Here is a 6,894-nt window from a genome sequence, read left to right as displayed (position 1 = left end):
TAAAAAAAAAAAAAAAAATGAAACTTAAATATGCATTCACAAAATATTTTTAAAAGTCTATGACGAACTAATGTATGGAGAAAAAAAGAAAACTGCAAAACATCCCGGTACAAACTTAGATAAAACTAATTTGCGGCAAAACTCGGCAGTAAGTTAGATGTGGAGAGGATGGAGGGTGAAAGACTGACGAAGAGAGTGTATGTGAGTGAGATGGAGGGGGGAAGAGGGAGGGGGAGGCCGAGGATGAGATGGAGGGATGGGGTGGAGAGGTATATGAGAGAGGGGGTGTGAGTTGGGAGCAGGGCAGTGAAATGGCGGGGGACAGGGCGACTTGGAGGCGATTTGTTTGTGGCCACCCCAAACGGGATTGAGGCGTCTGGCAATAGATAGATAGGTAGGTAGAAGTTAGATGTTATTAAAATACGCGCCTCCGCCGCAGGACCCCCACCCAGCCACCCCCCACCCCGAAGCGGAGCCGCAGCCCTTCCCCCACCCCAGGAGGACACCACGGAGGGCCAGGTCAGTGCGAGATTGGCCCAGAGCGAGAAGGGCACCGGGGAGCCCCTACCTTTAGTCCCTCTTCCCCTCAACCTACCCAACGGCGACAACACAGGACGACCTCACGGACGGAGCAGCCCTCGCCAGATTCGGGGTGGGACTGCTCCAGATAACAGTCCCAAGCAACACCGCGGTAACGGCCACCGTGCGTACCGGGGAGGGAGCGGCCAGAGTACGCCCCTTAGTTGTTTCCCCCTGTAGCTCCGCGGTAACGACCACCGTACGTACCGGGGAGGGAGCGGCTACCGTACGCCCCTCAGCTACAGCCACAACTGGAGACCGCCTTGGTGTGCTAGCTATTGAGCACACACCGACAGGCAAAGGCAGGAGGAGTGAAACCGCGACAACGGCCACGATACGTGTTGGGGAGGGAATGGCGACCATACATCCCTCATCCACCTCCTCCTCCTCCTCCTCCTACGGGAGTAGCTCCGCGGTAACGGCCACTGTACGTACCGGGGAGGGAGCGGCCACTGTACGCCCCTCAGCTACTTCTCGTTGGGCAGGCAGAGCCACGACAACAGCCACCATATGTGTCGGGGAGGGAACGGCCACCGTTCGTCCCTCATCTGCCTCTTCCTCCTTCAGGAGCAGCACCGCAGTAACGGCCACCGTACGTACATGCTGGGGAAGGAATGGCCACCATACGTCCTTCTGCTGCTACCCTTAGAGACTGTGGAACCACAACAACGGCCACCGTACGTGTTGGGGAAGGAGTGGCCACCATATGCCCTTCGTCTGCAGTCTCTAGGGTTCTCCCAGAGGGGAATGCCCCTTGCGCGGATGGCTGTGTGGGAAGCCCTTCTCTCTCTCCCTCCAGGTGTGGTTCCCCAGAGGTGCTGCCATTCCAGGAGTGGTGGTGAGGTCCTGTCCCCGAAGGCTGGGTTTCTGCCCTACTGCCTGTCCCTGGACGACACTGGCCCCCGATGGATGCCCCACAGGAGAGGTGCTGCAGCCAGCCCCTGACGGCGCCCCACCCTGTAGGCGACTGCAGCACCAGGCCTCCCAGGGCCAGCCTACGGACCCCAAGGCGGGACTGCCCAGGCCACGCTCCCCATTAGCCCTCCGCCTGGAGTAAGAAGCGGCAGGCCTGACTCCTGACACTGTTTGGTCCCTGTCCCAAGGGTCACTTACCAGGTCGAGGCCCCCAGACAGAAGGGCCTCCCTGCACCCCAGACCGGACACACGCCTGGGCGGTGACGCCCCTGAGAGCTGTGCCATGCCTCCTACAGGAGAGCTCTCCCAAGAGGCCCCCTCCCACTCCCAGGCGCCACCTCTGTTGACCTCAGGCATCAGTAGTCAGGTGACGACATCTTCCACCTCCAGCATCATGTCAAAGACCCAGAGAGTGACAGTTGGTGAATGTGAACAGTAAGACAAACAATACACCAGAAAGTGACGGTCAGTGAATGTGAACAGTGAGCCAGAAACAATACACTAGAAGGTAATGGTCAGTGAATGTGAACAGTGATACAGAAGTAATATACCAAGATTCAGATCCCAACTCACCCAAGGTACAGTGTTTATACCCAAGCCCTTTGGAACCAGGGAAATGTATTGGTGGCGGCCCGAGACTAACCCAGAACAGTCCATAAGGACAGAACGTGTGAACAGTGTCGCCGCAGCTAAGTGATATTCCCTTGCGCCGTGACTCAGGTACAGACATTGCGGCTATGTGATGTGTATGCTAGTACTGATTAACCTGGTGCTTCACTCCATCCATATGTAGCGTATCCTGATGTGTCTATTAAATGGTAATTGTGCATTAACTCTGACACTTATATTGTGCCCTTGTGACCTGTCATGTATATGTGTATTGAAGTTGTACACTGGCCCTGACATCAATACGTTACTTATGGACACATTGTACCAATAGTAGTAACTCTGTCACTTTGCCCCCTTCCATAATTCAGTATATCTTTGTCTATGTATTGTAAGGAGTTTGGATAAAGACAATAGATGTGTTAAGATATACTGCCGAGCTTTTATGCCCTGTTCCTTTGTGAGTGTTCTACTTCCAGTCTAGAAAGAGGACCCTGCTCAGTCGCTGGTGTCTTTAGGACGAGAGGTCGGACTAAAAACACCCAACATAACAAACACACTGCCCTGTCTATAAGTCACTGTTCCACTGTCACTGCACTTGCATTGTCACTCACTGTCGGCATCTGGGTAGGGCGGCGGTGAGGGCAGAGGGCGTCGGGGAAGCTCACAGCCCTATGCCTGAAGGGGACTGAGCCTCGCCAGGGGCCTCTGCATCCTGCTCTCGTCCGGGACTGTGTGCAGCGAAGGGCCCCACACTGTCGGAGCTGGGAACTAGAGTGCGGCCCTCGGAACTGGGGCCGAAGAGGTTCCAGAAGTGCTCACTTAGGCACCTGATGGAGGACGAGTGTCTCCTGTGTCTGGCTGGGGAGAGATCCTGCCCGGGGGTCGTGGGGGCAGTCTCAGGGTCTTGTCGGCTGCGGTCTCCTGCAGTCAGGGATGGCGTCAGGATCTGGCTGCGGCATCAACCTCTGTCGGAGTCCATCAGGTAGGGCCCTTCCGGAGCCGGCTGTACTGAGAAGAGCGCTGGGGATATTACAGAGCCTCGCCAGTAGTCCTTGGGGCTGGGACCTTCCTCCTGAAAGTTGCCTTGTTCGAGGTGGACAGCAGGGTTGTCTGCACCCCTGCTGGTCGGCAGGTCTGATGGCAGATCGCCCTCTCATAGCGGAGTGGGGCTTTGGCACTCTTCCCTGGCATGGCTACCGGCCATCGCTGGGTTCCCATGGGCGACAAAACAAGGACGGCTACTGACCATCCCTTCATTGTAGGCATGGCTGCTGGCCGTTGCCTGGGCCTGACTCCCTGACGGAGGTACAGGCGAAGTGTGGCTATCGGCTGTCAATTGCCTGTCGGTGCAGCTACCGGCCGTCACCGAGGCTCCATATGGAGGATGACGTGCTGATGAGGAGTGGCTGGGGGCCGTCTCCTGCCAATGGGCAGGAATACGATACTACCTTCCGGGTGAGCCGACCACCAACAACCACGTGGTGGAGCTGTTACTCCAGCTCCAATCAGCACCCCTGAGATGGCCGGTAGTCACTCAACCCTCCTACAGATGATGGCCTGCAGCCACTCTGGAAGCAACAAGGAGACGGCCGGTAGCCGCTCCCGCCTTCATCAGGAGATGGCCAGAAGCCGCTCTGAAGGTGCCCCTAATGAGACGGCCAGTAGCTGCTCGATCCTCCTACGGGAGACAGCCTGCAGTCGCTCCAGAGGTAACAAGGAGATGGCCAGTAGCCACTCCCACCTTCGTCAGGAGATGGCCGGTAGCTGCTCTGAAGTTGCCCTGAACAAGACAGCTGGTAGCCGCTTGACCCTCCTACAGGAGATGGCCTGCAGCCGCTCTGGAGGTAACAAGAAGACGGCCAGTAGCCACTCCTGCCTTCGTCAGGAGATGGCTGGTAGCCACTCTAAAGGTGCCCCTCAAGAGATGGCCTGTAGCCGCTCGACCCTCTTACAGGAGACGGTCTGCAGCCGCTCTGGAGGTAACAAGGAGATGGCCGGTAGTCGCTCCCGCATTCTTCAGGTGATGGCCAGTAGCCACTCCGAAGGTGCCCCTGAGTCAGCCTGTAGCCGTGCCCTTCCCCAGGCCATGGCCAGTAGCCGGGCCTTAGCAATGGCCGGTAGCCATGCCCCTAGAAGGCCACGGCCAGTAGCCGGGCCCTACGGTAGGAGACGGCCGGTAGCAGCTCCTCTGTCAGATGCTGACTCCTGCCCACCAACCTACGACCCAGAGGGAGCCCCCGGCCTGGAAGAGTGCTGGAGAGGCCCTGTGACTACCACCGGTCTCTTCTCTCTGCAGCTGGTTCCCGAGAGGACTCTCCTGACGGACCCCAATGTAGGCCGACGCCGCAGCCCCCTCCTGACGGCGTCCCCAACCGCCGGGGACCGCAGCCCTTGGAACCTCCAGACCACCCCTAGGACCCCCGGGCGGGACCTCCCTACACCCCGACACCGGAGATCTTCGTCCTCCATCAGACGCCTAGTGAGAAGTTCAAGCAGCTATTCGGCCCCAACCTTGAGGGCCAGACTCCAGCCCCAAGACCTGAAAGTGCGGGACCCTTCGCCACCAGCAGCCCTGGATGAAAGAGGACGCCGCTATGCGTGATCCTATGGCCCCTGAATACAGAGGCCCCTGGCGGAACTCAGCCCCATCAGTAGCAAGGCTGAGTCACCTCCGCCGCCCTTGTACCTGACCTCCACTACACCCAGACCCGAAAGTGAGTGATAGTGAAAGCACAGTGCCCGTGACATAGTGAAGTAAGGGCAGAATAGTGAGTTAACAGAATAAGGGAAGTCAGCGAGAAAAGCATCAGTAATAATGTAAAAGTGGTGGAATAAGCAAGGTAAAAGTGAAACAGTGAACATGGCAAGACAGTGAAATACGGGTCTATCTCAGTGAACATGCTACCAGATGGTGACACCGCCTCACACTAAGATCATATGGAGGTCCCAGTGCAAAAGTAATAATTAATGACCTGACCAACAAACCCGTTAGCCTACCTGCAGTGAAACAGTGCCACCACCTCCACCAGTACACAGAACCTAGACTTTCCTACAATAATAGTGCATAACCTCTCTGCCCTAAGTGCTATTCACCTTACCCGATCCTGTCCTGAGTAGTATCCTGCGCGATACTAACGCCCCATATGTAGGCCTTAGAATTATAATTGTCCAGTATACCTGCATTTGTGACATCTGGCCATTCCACTCTAGAATTTAGCAATGCACAAGTAAGGTTGTTGCCTTGAGTTTTTGTGTCCTGCCTCTCCCTTATTTGTCTAAGCTCCGGTCTAGAAAGAGAACCCAGCTGCACACTAGGCGTTAGAGGGACGGGAAGCCGACCCTAAAACACCTAGCATTACAGATAGGTTGATAGATTAAAAGAAGGTAAGATCAACTTTAAGTTTCCGTGACATTGACCTACTACTAAAAAAAAAAAAAAAAAAGTTAGGATTCCTCATTCGATGAGCCTACATCCTGCCACAAAGATTTCCCCGCAAGTCATGCGATGAAATCTTAAAAAAAAAAAAAAAAAAAAAAAAAAAAATGCACTGCTTGCAAGTTTTTTTTTTTTTTTTTTTTTTTTTTTTTAATGCGTCCGACTCGGGGCATAGGCTTCACAGCCTGCTCCCAAGGCCCAATAGTCCTCCTACGTACCACACACTTCCACATGTCACCACTTCGGCGCTAACACCCACCGTCCGTATTGAATGCATGCTAGGGCTGTTTCATTCAGGACAGGTGTATTGATCACGAACTGTCTGCTTTATATTTTTTGCATTACTTGGGTAAATCACACAGAACAGCCTGCATTTCAACACTTCAAGCCATTTTCATTCATCATATCCTTGTGCTGGAGTTATGTAACAGCAAATTAGGCATTTCTCCTAGGTAGGATCTACAACATAATCATGTCTATCTACCTATTTATCTATAGCCAGACGCATTAGTCCCGTCAGGGATGGCCACAAACAAATCGCCTCCATGCCTCCTTGTCCCCTGCTATATCGCTGCCCTTCCCCAACTTACACCCCCCCCCTCTCATATCCCTCTACTCCATCCTTCCATCTCATCATTGTCTCCCCCTCCCTCTCCCCCTTCCACTTCACTCATACATGAATGTCGTTATCTTTGTGACCAGAGGTTCGTGTGATCGTGGACCGTGAACCGCGGCAAACCAAGATTTAAAAATATATATACATATTTAGGCCTTGCATGAAACCGGCCATTTCAATCGAACGCTCCCAGAGATCATTTGCTGAGGTTATCTTGAGCAAGTGTCTATGTTGTGGTAGTGTGGTTCATGAGGCAAGTGTGTTGTGGTTCTCACCTTACCTAATTGTTCTTACTTAATTGGATCTTTACAGGAATGAGTCAAGCTCGTACTGTCTCTTGTACTGAGCCGTTTTTATCACACGTATCCTTAAATTTACGTATAGTTTTGGCACACACTGTTTCATTCGGTAGTGCATTCAACTGATCAATTGCCCTATTAGGGAAACTGAATATCCTTACGTCTTTTTCGCCTCTCTTTTTATGTAGTTTTTTGCGGTATTCTCTTGCTGATGCATCCTCATACGTTATATACTCATTTATGTCTATTTTCTCCTTCCCTGAGATGCATTTATATAGCGTAATCATGTCGCCTCCTTACCTTCTCTTCTGTAGTGTTGGTAGATTCAGTTTTTCTAGTTTTTCTTCGTAGCTTAGATCCCTTAAGCCTGGTACCCATCTCATAGCGGTCCTTTGTACTTTTTCAGTCTGATCTATGTGTTTTTTGAGATGAGGATTCCA

Source organism: Coenobita brevimanus, chromosome 7 (genome assembly GCF_032717465.1).
Source record: "Coenobita brevimanus isolate Jiangsu-jjx chromosome 7, ASM3271746v2, whole genome shotgun sequence".
Lineage (NCBI taxonomy): Eukaryota > Metazoa > Arthropoda > Malacostraca > Decapoda > Coenobitidae > Coenobita > Coenobita brevimanus.
Note: the sequence above shows the minus strand (reverse complement) of the source record.